Source organism: Amphiura filiformis, chromosome 9, assembly GCF_039555335.1.
Source record: "Amphiura filiformis chromosome 9, Afil_fr2py, whole genome shotgun sequence".
NCBI lineage: Eukaryota > Metazoa > Echinodermata > Ophiuroidea > Amphilepidida > Amphiuridae > Amphiura > Amphiura filiformis.
In genome coordinates, this window is record NC_092636.1 from 30,279,190 (window position 1) to 30,293,625 (window position 14,436).

Consider the following 14,436-nt stretch of genomic DNA (forward strand, 5'->3'; position numbering starts at 1 on the left):
CGTCACACCAATGAATAACTTCATTGAGAAGTTGGTGGCAGTTTTAAGCTTCCATATTAAAGCATTTTGACAGAGTATAGTGTCGAGTTTTCGTCATTAACGATATCAAGAAAACCCTTTCCGAGTTTACATTACATTTGCTTTTTTTTTTTTTTTTAATCATATTATGGTTAATTCATTGTGGTTAAAGATAAATATATCCGGGCTACATACCTACTGTCTTGTGAACCGAGCAGTTTGTTTCCAAACCATGCAGCGTTATCGTGGGAAATTACATTACATGGATTTGTGTACAATAAAGCATATACAGGGTGAGTCAAAAAAAGTGCAATAGAGCAAAGAATCGATATTTATGTAAGAACCACGTTGAAATGCCACACTCAATACGCACCCGTTGTGAAAAAATAAAGTTAATCACATATACCGTTTAATTTTTATGAGTCCTTTTGCTACGATACCCAATTTCATTATTTGTCCACGAGGTACCATGTATTTTGAATGAGAGCACACAATGCACGACAAAGGCACCAGCTCTGAAACTGACTTTAACTTAATTTTTCTTTTTTCTGTTCAAACAAACTTTCTAACATTACTTTAAGTCCTTCATACCTCTCTCGACTTCAACTCCAATTTTTTAATCCCAATATGTCCAACTTATAATTTACTCCACTTCAATTTGCGCGCATTTCATTTTGACATTTGAAAAAATCCGCCTATAAATGTGTATGTTTTTGATAGAGAATAAACATCTTTAAAGTAAAGGTAAAATGAAAATAACAATTTGGGTGCTCCATTTTATTTCAATGTCAATGAGGTTAAGAAAATAGCAGTTGTTCCAAATCTACCTTACCCAGAGTGGGCTGACATTCAAATTTTAGATGTTTCTTGGACAAATATTAAAATCGGGTATGGCTATAAAATGTGTCATAAAAACAAAACGGTAAATGCTAATTTCTTGGTTTTTTCACAAAAGGTCACTAATGGATATATCATTTATAAAATGTTTTAAAACCTAAAAGGTTCAAATCGGTTCTTAAATAAAAATTGATTCTTTTCTCTATTGCACTTTTTTTTTACTCACCCTGTAGATCATGAAAACAAAGAGGTATAACCTACTTTTGACAGCGGGGTCGAACACAATCATGTATCCAGCATCGCGTGATAACAGTAAATTAAGTGTAGACTAGACATTGTTGGTCGAAGCAGACAAAAAAATCAATTTTCATTATCTTAATCAATATATTATTCAAAAATAATGCTAGTACTTTGATGTTTTGCAAAAATTTATTCTACATATCACATACTTTGAAAACTTGCTTGATTTATTGCTGTTAATGAGTTATGTGTGGTATACAATAGCTCTCTATACAACCATGATGCAGTCATGTCTACAGTAGAATTCACCACGACCTTTGCAGGACTTAAACCGCATTAAAAGCTATTAAACAAAGATAACACTCATTGAAAACAGCTCAACTGATTAAATCTGATAGATCTTTTCTGGTTAAGTCCACACTACATATGTTTCTGTTTTACCTGTGCAATGAGCAATGAGCTGGTATTATAGTTTCAGTTGGGTGAACGATTATAAAGCGAACGCAAGGTAACAATTCTGTGTGGGCTTTTGTTTACGAAACGAGACAATGGTCTGCTTATTGTTAACCAGCGTTGTTGAAAATGAGTAGCATAATAGTTTGCAGACTTAACACGGTTTGGAAATAATTTCTTCATATTTTTTGGTGTTATCTGTCGTTTACATACCCTTCCTAAAACACAAAAGTGCGAATATTTCCAAACACCTAAATTAGCTAAAAATTTAGGACATGTTACAAAACTATATTTTCTAGAATTTCAGAGAATACTTTAAATATTGGCCGGTTATTTTTCACACAGTGACGTTAACTAGGCAATTGCCTATACTTCTAACATACATTACTTGTAGAGGTCACGCGTCAATCATAGTGTGAGAGCTCTGTGTATTGTGTATAGGAAAACGGACAGTAACTGCAGTATGCATAACTCAAGAACCACAGGACCTAAAAAAGTATATCTCTGATATTTGCATTGGTCTACACACTCGCTATGAAATAATCAATGCAACCTTTGCCAAAGCTCGCAAGATGCTCTGAACTACCAAATCGCAACAGTTTAAAATAGTTGCTAACCTTAAGGTAACCTACTTTTAATTCAGTTGACTGTGCGGGGTCAAACATTTATTCTTAATAATACTAATGTAAAGATTATTGAGATGAGAAAACACAATTGCGTGGTAAACAGGATGTTTGACTGTTGCTATTTGCAATCGCCTACCCAGCAAACACAAAATCGTTTTAAAAACGTTTTAAATATGTTATATTCTGGCTTTTGGTTTATGTAAAAACGTTTTAATAACATTAAAATGTCGGGTTATGTAAAGGTCATGATAACGTTTTAAAACGTTTTGTATGAAAACACACTACAACAATATTTTTAAATGTTTTCAAAAAATGTTATTGTAAACTATTTTTGCAAACATTTTTGCCAAAAATTGTGTCAATACTTAAGGAGGCTGTGTACTCTCAGACATGCATGTAGTAAAAGTGAAATAAGTTTGTAATTATTCGTGCAAGACATATAAAAGTATACATTTTTATAAAGACAAGACATCAATAAATCTTAATATAAATACAGATTTGGGGTAAAAACAACAATTATGAAGAAAATCACAAAAAGTGAGTTTTGGCAATATTTGTTAGGTACATCATAACAAAAAACACTCTATCCAAAATATTTTATTTGTTTTAGCTCAATCTTGAGGCTCCATTCCAAAAACGGTTTTTTATTTTTTGATATTGGCCTTAGTTTTTGAGATATTGACCATATAAGGCATCTAATTGAACGTTTTAAAATTCGCAAACGCCTATTTGCACAAAATGATGCCTAAAATCGGAAATAGACCAAAATATAAAAAAATGAGAAAACCGTTTCTTGAGTCGATCATGCTTTTTACGATGATCATATTTGCTTAACTATAGATGCTGTATTTATTGAGTTATCGTGTACCTAAATCGTCATTTTACCGAGAAAATGAACATTGAAATAATGGCCGTTGAAGTTTAAAGTGGTCACATTTTGCCCTTTCATCGAATCTCACAGGAGAATGCGGCAGTTTTCGTTTTTCTACCTTATATTACGTGAACATCGGGTAAATCCACAGCCCGTTGAGAAGTTTGAGCGAAATTCATTCATAACTTGATATTCAAATCGAGGGAAAGAACTTGAAAAACCCCACATTTTATCAGCTAAAACGGAGCCATTTGACCACTTGAAATTAGTGTTTCCAAAGGATGCGCCACGCATGCAGATAAGCGTCGCGTATTCGTAGCGTACCTGCGCGTTAACAAATTGCGCGATACGCAGCGCGATGCGTTGTTGCGCGCGTGTACCCCGCTGGTACAACAAAGATTTTCTCTCTTTAAAATTGAATACCTGAGTGGAAGAAGGGCCCAACTCCAATTTTTACAAAATGAGTTAGACCCATCATTTTATTGCCAGCAGACTGGTCTTCCTTGTGTGTGAAAGATGAGCCAAAATCCACGCTCTAAATAGTCTTCCATGTACACTTAATCATGGTTTTCATGGAAGAAAGGCCCAACTCCATGGAGTTGGGCCCTTCTTCCACAAATATTGGGTTAAAGACGAATTTTGTTCATCCGTGAAATCTGCTTTTCACTACAATAAACTTTCTTGCTAACATATTACATGCTTCTACTTGTACAATTAATGGATTTCTGTATCTATTTATAACACATCTGCTTACGAAACTGGTACTTGCAGTATATTAGTGGAAGAAGGGCCCAACTCCAGCTCGTATTAAGACCTGTACCGTTGCCATGGAAACATCATATATAATTTCGAATGTATGTAATATTGTATGTTCATTTATTGAAGGTCCCCTGAAGATGAAAATACTCTGTCTATAAAACTTTTCAAAATATTAAGTTTTTTCTTAATATCTCAAAAACAGTTTTGATGGAGTTGGGCCCTTTCAATTGCAAACACGAATGAAATAGTGAAATAAAATCCATAAAATAGCGCAGTTGGAGTTTACAAATCTGGATTTTCTTTCCTTGTATTTATAAAAAACATAACAACCCAGCAAACACAAAACGTTTTCGACATCATTCGCAAAAGGTTATAAAAGGTTGTCAGAAAACGTTTAAATGTCGGGTTATATAAAGGGCATATTAAGAGTATAAAACGTTTTCATAACCTTAAAAACATTTTTGATAATCTACTGCTCAGCAAACAAAAATGTTTTACAGAAAACGTTTAAATGTCGGGTTATATAAAGGGTATAAAACGTTTTAATAACATTCCAAAAAGATTCTTGAAAACTTGATACAAAACATTCTAAACAGAATGTTATTTTGGGGTTGAAAAAAATATTTTGCGAAAAAATGTTTGCCCAAAATATTTTCAATAACGTTTTCATGACCTTTATATAACCCGACATTTAAATGTTATTAAAAGGTTTTGAAAAAAACATTTTAAGAACATTTCTGTGTTTGCTGGGTTCAAACATTTTAACATAATGTTATTTAAGTATTGACAAAATATTTGGCAAAATGTTTGCAAAAATAGTTTACTATAACATTTTTTGAAAACATTTAAAAATATTGTTGTAGTGTGTTTTCATACAAAACGTTTTAAAACGTTATCATGACCTTTATATAACCCGACATTTTAATGTTATTAGAACGTTTTTACCTAAACCAAAAGCCAAAATATAACTTATTTAAAACGTTTTTAAAACGTTTTTGTGTTTGCTGGGAAAGTAACAAATATCAAAAAAGCTCAATTTTGCGAAAGAAACAACGTCTTGAGTACACAGCCGCGTTAAATAACATTATGTTAAAATATTTAAACCCAGCAAACACAAAAATGTTCTTAAAATGTTTTTTTTTCAAAACCTTTTAATAACAGTTAAATGTCGGGTTATATAAAGGTCATGAAAACGTTTTTAAAACGTTATTGAAAATATTTTGGGCAAACATTTTTATCCATATCTTGAAAAGTTTTGATGCTATGTATAATTTTGGTATCATTTTAAAGCTTATTGCCCCGCATTTGTATTCAACATGTTCAAATTATGAAATGTCAAAAATGGTTTTGTCAGAACGGGTCACAAATGTGCCAACATAGCCTGCTGGTGCGGTTCAGCTAAAAGCCATGTATTTAAGACAATATAAAGCATTTACATGAATCTGTTATTTATATACTGACAGTATACAAATTAGCTACATGTATTTAAATGGGCTTTAACTTCGTCCATACTGCCGTTTTCTTCGTTTTTGACAAATTTTTCAATTAAAAAAGACCAAATGACAATTTGAATGACGTATTCTTTGTATTTAAGCAATTTGTAAACTATTTTAATTTTTTACTCTTTCGCTGGGATCAGTCAATGATTTTAAGTTGAGTATTATTTTACATTTCGATTTGGTTTCACCAGTTCACTAGACTAGGCCATAAATTAGGACATGTGAAATTTCAGAGTACGGGGCATTTGTTAGCTTCGCCGAGATACAGGATCTTGTCCTCTCATTTTCTCGTCTTTGACTCTTAGGGGTTGTTCATAAATACTTTGGGGGGGCTGGGCAAAACGTGTGGGGGGGGGGGCAAAAAAAGTTTGAAGTTGCACAAGGGGGGATCAAAAGTTTTTAGTTACTAAACGAGGGAATCAAGAAAAGTTTTCAACAAGAAAATACCAAAAGAACAAGAACGAACAAATTTTTGCGCGCTATACAGCCTTTTTGGAAGCTCGGAGAAGGCTTATTTACAATCTCTTTTTTCGTCTTTGCCCGAAAATTTATAATTCCCCCGATTAAGAAAGCTGGCTGCGCCCCGATAAACAAGTCTTAAGTATCAAAAAACTTACGCATGTGCCCATATGTTGCTCTCAATTTCCCTTTTTTTTCGTGTGTGTTTATCTGACTTATTTATTTATAATTATTTGGTTATAATTGAAATTAAACTTTATACAAGTCACAGCATGTGAAAAACACCCAAAACCTGATAGAAAATAGGCCTATACAAATAAATGAATGTTACACTCCCTCCTCCATATTCTCCCCTCCCTCTCCATTCAATCTATCGTCGCTCTTAACTTGAACCCTTCCTATAATACCCCACTCGCACTACAGTTTCCCCCTCTTCAGTGACGTTTTTTGACGTGAAGGTTTTTCTGTTAGGAGGGAATGGGGAGAGGACTTTCAAAGGGCAAAATTATTTACAAAAATGGACAGAATGTGGCAAAAAGGCCTAAAAACTTAAAATATCACGGCGCCCAGCATTCAACAGGTAAGGGCCAAGAAGGAGGACAAGATGTCTCATGGGAGAGCTGCCCCCTGGCTACCGCCACTGCACCTCCCTGTCCACTTTCAACGCCCTTCTTCCCCCTCCCTACCCACTCTCTTACCAGAGACATGACATGATATATTTAAAAATATTATGCACCTGCTATCATACTCCTCCATAAGTATGCTACATTGCTCGCTCCAGTAAAAATAAGCCTTTATACGGGAACTTGATCTCCTTGCCGTTGAAGTCTTCACTGAACGCTATTTCACAAACTGATTTTTTTTACGTCGTGATCACACACAAAAGTATATACCAAGCTTGACGTTTGGAATTCAAATTCGAATTTTCAACAACATGTGGGATGTTTTTACCCGGACCAAATTAGATTTCCACTAATTTTGCAACGAGGAAACGTGGAAACTATTGTTTCTTAAATTGACGTATTTTTCGTTAATATTTTACTGCTCACTATAGATTTCGCGTTTACCTCGACTTCTAGAGGTTTTCATGTCAGAGTGCTTTATTCTATTATATTTAGTTAGTGATTTTCTTACAGGTAAAAATACTGTCAATTGAGAAAGGAAATCTTGTTTATCTTATAGGGCCTATTATACACAATAAGTTTTTGTTGGCCGCTGATTTTTTTCAATGATGTAGGCATGTGTATTTTAAAATTATAGATACTTCATAACATGATGCCACGTAGAAAGTTGACACTCTACTTCTACATGATTTAAGGCGACGAGCAATTAAGGAACCAATCTCCGAAAAGTTTTTCGATAAATTCATTAATTTCTCAAAAGTAAAAATCTCAGTTTAACAAATGACGGTTCAAATGAAAGCCACTATTTGGGGCCTAATTATCGTATCATTACAAAAGGCCTGACACCAATATAAACATTTGTTTCGGATTATAAATATAAACATTTGTCCCAAGTTCATAGTCATTAAAGCTCACACACTTTTTTTTACAGATTACCAGGAATTGCATATTTCGGTTTCAGCGATTGCCCGAAAAAAGGTGGTGTTTTTGAAAAGCGTTTCCGCTCGGAATGTAGATAGTTATTATTGATATCACTGTTCGCGATTTTAATTTATGCACTCTTTAGCCGACAATTTTCAATGTATTTTTTAAAAACACTCAAAATGTCGCTCGCGTAAATACTGATATTTTTAACAGTATCCGTTTTTTTTAACAAAACAACTGTCCCCTAGTTCCCAAGACTGCAGGTGACGAACAGATTTTAAACTAGAATTGAAAGAACCAGCGTAGGCCCTCTGAAAAGGCTGTGATAAAATAAAAAGATGGAATTTTGGACATCCTTTTTGCTGTTTTTTATATCAAGGAAATGCTTGACCTACCCCCAAACTTCTCACGTAGCCTTGACTTAATGTCCGTGGCTGTTTGGTATTATTGTATTTAGACGATTTGAACTATTTACTTACATTTGACCCGATGTTTGCCCAGAGAATGTTGTAGTAAACTCCTCAACGAAAGTTTGGAAAGTTTTTTCAAGCATCTGTATCTCCAATTATTTGTGACATATTCATATCGTGTTGCATATCACTGGATAGCTACTAATACTCCCTTTACAATGACACCCCATTTGAAACAACAACATTTTTCACGGCTGAGTACACGCCTTGTGAATGTAGTGGGGTCTCAAAATGAATTTGCCAAATTGACCATTATTCTGTGCTCAAACAAAGCTAGCCACTAACCTCAATAGCGGGTGGAAAAACCACAAGCAGCCACAATAGTCAGGTACCATCTCCTCATGCTGCTCACCGACCTGGTTACACGTTACTGTGGGATGGAATTCCATTCTTCCACAAGGATTCGTCGCAGGTCATTCAATGTGGTTGCCTATGGGCTTCTTTGGTACGCACAGCACGATCAAGCTGGTCCCACAAGTGTTCAATCGGGTTGAGGTCTGGCCCCTGGGTCTGGCCTGATGGCTTGCCATTTTGACTCTACTCCCATATTCTGTAGGCAGTCGTTGACTACCGTGGCTATGCGGGGCGAGCGGTGTCATCTTGGAGGATTGCATTAGGTCCCAGATTGTGAAGTTATGGGATTGCAGCTTGCTGCACAGAATAATGGTCAATTTGGCAAATTCATTTTGAGACCCCACTACAATCACAAGGCATGTACTCAGCCGTGAAAAATGTTATTGTTTCAAATGTGGTGTCATTGTAAAGGGAGGATTGTAGCTATCCATTGATATGCAACACGATATGAATATGTCACAAATAATTAGAGGTACAGATGCTTGAAAAAACTTTCCAAACTTTCGTTGAGGAGTTTATATTCCAAAAATGGCGAAGTCTACCACATCACGTTAAACCAGTAAAAGCGACAAGGTTCTACTCAGATTTTTGAGAGTTTGAGATCCTATATTCACGGTTTTTCTACTAGCAATTCAAACCTATGAAAAATTTGGCCGGTTTGCGATATGCTATACCATTTTTTACCCTGATGTGGTAGTGATGTCAGTTCAGTGAGCATTTAATTGGGCAGGTGACAGCCAAATAATCACTAGCGTTCGGTCAAAGCGCATGTGTACACATACACGCGCTTAAAGACGCCACATAGATGCGCGAGCGAAACAGCTGCTTCAATGCGTTGACGTCACTGCCACATCAGGGTGAAAAATGGTAGGCCTATGACTATGAAACCTCAAACTCGCCCCTCGATAAAGGCTGGCAAATGAAGGAGGCGGCAGTTTGAGCGAAGGATTCCGCGTACCGAATATAGGTTTATATCATGGCCTCTAGGCCCTATGGTTTATTTTTCGAAAAGAAAGCATAATCAATTGAGAAGGGAATGGATATTGTCATAATAATATCAAAGTTAATATTTGTCGTCCATAACAAGAAGGAATGCATCACGATTGTACAATATCCAGCTTTGGTATTTTATTTGATCACACTAAACATGAAGCTATATCTTTACTAGCTTCATGCACTGAACATTTGCAGACCCGGCCTTCTACATGTAGTGAGCACCACATTAGATTGTGTTTACAAGAAATATTTATAAAACAAATTAATAACATTAAATCCATATTAGATTTATATAGCGCACCAGAGGATTCAAAGCGCTGTAATTTCGCTGCCACTGGTGAATTATCAGAATCAAATATCATCAACAAGGCCGGTTCTAGCCGAATCCGGCGCAAACATTATCTAATTATCTCAGCAGTTCCCCAAAGTCCATTGGATGAAGAAAGTTTTTGTTAACTTATCGCCGACTTTGAAAGCAGGGGAAAACCGGAGATCCCGGATTATTATACAATTTCAAATTTAACCAAAGCATACAAATGCAATATTATAAGTACAGTATGATAACAGCAAGCACACCAAACATGGTAAAATGTGAGTTATGTGACCGCGAACTATACCGGCCCATAAACGTGCAATAACCAGGAGAGGATAATACCAGCCCTTGCTCTCAGCATTCAGCAAGATAAACCGTACAACAGTATTAATGAAAATGTCAGCGTTATGAATTAACAAGTGTGGCTTCCTAGAAATATCCTATATCAACAGCTTTGATGATAAAATAATAGAGAGCTTGCGAAATGACGGTACTTTAACTTTAACTTTAACGTCTGAGGATTATAGAGGATTATGTATTCAAAACCAAGGTGGTTTTGAATACATAATCCTCTATAATCCTCTAGACGTTAAAGTTAAAGTTAAAGTAACGTCATTTCGCAAGCTCTGGACCACACGCCTGTTTTTCAAGGCCTCTCTTTCGTCTATTTACCTCAAAGAAAGGATTAGAATTATTGAATAGAGTCCATGACCTGAAGCAACGCATTATTAATGAGTCGCTATTAGGGACGGTCATACTGTTATGGTTGAGCGAGTAACGTATGACCACTACACAGGTCAATGGCCTAATTGTGATCTGGCGGGTTTTTTAAAAGCACGGTCCCTGAACACAACATTTTCCGTGGGCATATGACCGGGCAAGGAACAATAGAGACCAATTGTCTGGCAATTGACGTCTCATGTCAACCCAGTCTATAGTGTGATCAGAACATTATAGTCTGGTAATCAGTACGAAAAATCCAGACCGATTTTTAATATATTTTCAAAAATTAAAAGAACCACTTTTTAGCGGGAATTTTCGTAAGCTCCACAGCTGAAGTTATGAAAGGGTTGAAAGACTACAATATTATGGCATAAACAAGAATATGTTCGATTGGTCTTTATTCCTAAAGCCTATGTACCCTTAAAGAGAGCACAAGTATGGACACATAATAGACGATTAAAAGAAGACGATTTATTTGTACTATGATTTCATTTGATATAACTACTATGGTATTACCTCATACCAGATCGGGCGGCGCAAAACCGCTCAGCCGTATGGCATTTTCCATAATCTCGGTTAGTTTTATGGGGTTCATTATCGAACCCCAACAGTTTGAGCTTGTATTAATTTTATTTATTAACATAGGCTTATTTGTTTGTGATATTTTAAGCGTTTTAAAATTTCAAAATAACCCCATTTAATTACATGGTTGACCACGGAAATGAACTGAATTTAGAGAATTCACCACCTGTACCAGATCAAGAACATACGAAAATATTGTAAAGACCATTAATATACGCACTTTTACCTAGGGAGACAAATTAGTCCACGATTTAAGAAGAATAGCGCCATCAATGTTCACATTTTCTTTAAAATGACGTAAAAAACATTGACGGCGCTATTCATCCTAAATCGTGTTTCAATTTTTTCAAGGGGTATAGACACTGGAACAATGGCATTAAAACATTAGAAAAGTAGTAACAAATAACAACGAGATTTTCAAAAACACTTTTTATCATGAAATGTAAAGCTAAATTAAATTAAAAATACATGTAAATAGCGTCCTCAATTGGCATACAAATTTGCAGTAAATATAATAAAAATACCACAAAAAAGCACAATGTAAAAACATACATACAAATTTCGGGGAAAACCCGCCCCTGAATTTTAAATAAATACAAACCTTCCAAAATAAATGGACTTTTGAACTCAGTGGCCCTGTCATTACCTGGCGTTATTAGGTATTATATTATACGTGATGAAATATTAAATTTGATATAGTAATTAGAATGAAATCGTCGTGTAAAGTACAATACTAGTAATGGACAAGGATGAAAGTGCATTATGCATGTCTACCACAAAAAGTAAAACTGCTTATGAATAATATGGATAAATGCAATATTTGTACACATAAAATGTATTGGAATTAGTGGCGGCGGAAGTATTAAAATCTATGGGAGATCATATATTTTTTACAAGAAAAACTCTAAATCATGCAAAAAAGTCAATCTAATCAATAGGATGTCCGAGCTTCTTTACTCCAGTGTCGCCATTGCAACAAACCACCTAGCCGTTGTAAAAATAAAAGGGAAACAGTCACTCAGTCAATTGATGATCGCCCATAGTAATCCTGGCTCCTAGCTGCACTGTTTGTACAAAATTATATCCCGGATTATATACCATAATTCTATTAGAGAATAAACGATAGAATTTTTTATTTTGCCTATCCTCTACCGTGTGATAGACGACAGGCAGGTCCAATATTTTGAGTAGTGGATGCCGGCGCAGCCGGTATCCACTACGATAAAAATATTGGACCTGCCTGTCGTCTATCATAGGTAGAGGATAGGCAAAATAAAAATTCCTATCGTTTATTCTCATTCTTAGTCAGTTAAATATTATTTTAATAACTGTAAACACATTTTTTGAGCAAAAACTAAGTTACCGTCATAAAAACTCCCTCATTATAAAATGAACGAAACTTGTTTACAACTTCACGTATTCTGTTACGCGTATTGCTAGCGCGTTCGCGTATTCCGCACTAGTCTACGCATCCAGCGCGATACATACGCGCACCTCTACACGCATGTTACGCATTATCAAGACGCATGATGACGTGGGGTCGTCTACGGCCTGATAGACGGCACCCAAAATCATGCGATTGTCCAATCAGAAATGTGTCTACGAACTAGACCACTCCCACTGACTAAGAATCAATAATAACCGATACGCATTTGAATATCAGTACTGGCTTTGTACCCTTCCACCGGACTAAACCAAACCAACTTTTCAGTCTCCTTATAAAATTTTGGTTGAAATCGGAGCACTCTTAGTTTTGACACATGTGTAGCTAAAAAACTGACCCCCTGGTTTTCACCGTTTTGCTCATAACTCAATGAACGTTATGTCGCAGATAGATCAAATTAACGATCACTTTTATCAATCAATCAATCAATCAGTCTTCATTTCATTCAAAATACAACAATACAATAACAGCAAAACAACAAATTTGAATGAGGAGATGCTCAGAAGGCCAAAAAGGCCTGAACAAACAACCCCTTAAGGTTACGGAGGGTGAAAATTCCACTCAACTTGTCTTTTGTTTTTTAATTTTTATTTATGAAGTATATGTATATATTAAACATCTCAGAGATGTAGATTGAAAAATTGTATCAACAAAGTATTTTTTTAATTATTTTTGTGTATCAATATTTGCTCTAGATATCCCACAGCACTAATTCTTTTTTTAAAGACAGTTCTTGTTTTAAGGGACACTACACTAAATCCTTCCGCATTTGGTGTAACTCATGGAAGAAAGAGAAGGTGTGAGGGCTATCATTTTCTTTTGGAAGGGGGGAATCCCAAATATACATGGGGGGGCCCGTGGGTTACATTTTAAAAGGTATGCCAACATTTCCTGTCATCCTCCCCTGGCCCTGCTCTCGGCCAGCCTAACTTTGCCAATGTGGAAACTTTAAATGGCCTAGATATTATGATGCAGATTTGAATGTTTCTGTAGTGTTTCCTAAGCTTTATAAAGATGCACTGTAAATGTTTGCCAAAAACTGCGCCCCCTTCCCCCATTCTACCCTCACCCAGGACTCATAATTATTATGCACCTAGTTACTTTATTGTATTTTCACATGTATTTCAATGGGACATTTATTTAGTGATGTGCCCCCTTATAGTGATTATTATTCCAGTGCATGAACTGGCAACCCTATCATTTTCATTTGATTGCTAAAACCACTGAAGCATATACACAGTGGAGCATGAGTATTCAACCAGCACTATACCAGACAAAATCAATAAAATAAGTACTATCACCTTGGCCCTGGCAACACTAACTAGCATTGTAAACAAGTTAGCACATGGTTTGAACATGATATAGATAGTGTGGAACTTTTGGCAGAAATTTGTCAATTTCTGCAAGTTTTGTGAAAATCAATTGATACTTCCCATGCAGTAAGGATTATCAGTAGTAATACAGGAGCACTGCACCTGGAATATTATGGGATTGTGAATTGATACTGTGAAATAGCAGAAAATGTGAGTACTTGAAACTAAATGTGTGGATATCTCAGAACTCCATTTTGGACCATTTGGCCTGATATGCTGAGATAAAATAAATTATTTTTAATGTTTCCCGTATCTGATTCATAAAATTTTGATATGCATGTGTTAGCTGATACTTCAAAGAAATAATGTAGGAATAATTGTGTCAATATATTGGCACACTAAATTAATATTGTTGTTGCAAAAAGACGACATTTACCCCATCATTTTCATTGACATTCTGTGAACATGTAAGCTTACTGTTTTAAATCAGGAGGACCTATCGAAAGAATAAATAGGTACATTATTTCATTGGTTTGTTTGTAACACATATGCGAAATCGCAATGAAATCGGACCCTCTCCCCATATTTTCCTGGCCTCTTTCCCAAAAAACCTCATGCTCATGAAATTGAACACAAATTAAAACACTTACAAAGTACATTTGTGTATGAGCTATGACGTTAAAAGTATTACAATAATAATCATTAGAGTGTCAACTTTAAGATGAAGTATGATTTTTAGGCCTGCCATGTTTATTTTTTGAAAAACAAAATATTTTAGGTGGCTACGTGCAGCCAATTTGCCTACACAAAATTTCAAAATCCTGTATAACCTTAACCTTAGCCTAAGTTTCTTAATTTGTCTAATAAAATACAATTACATACATACAAACACCCGCCCCACCCTCTTTCATACATTCATGTAGAACGAACTA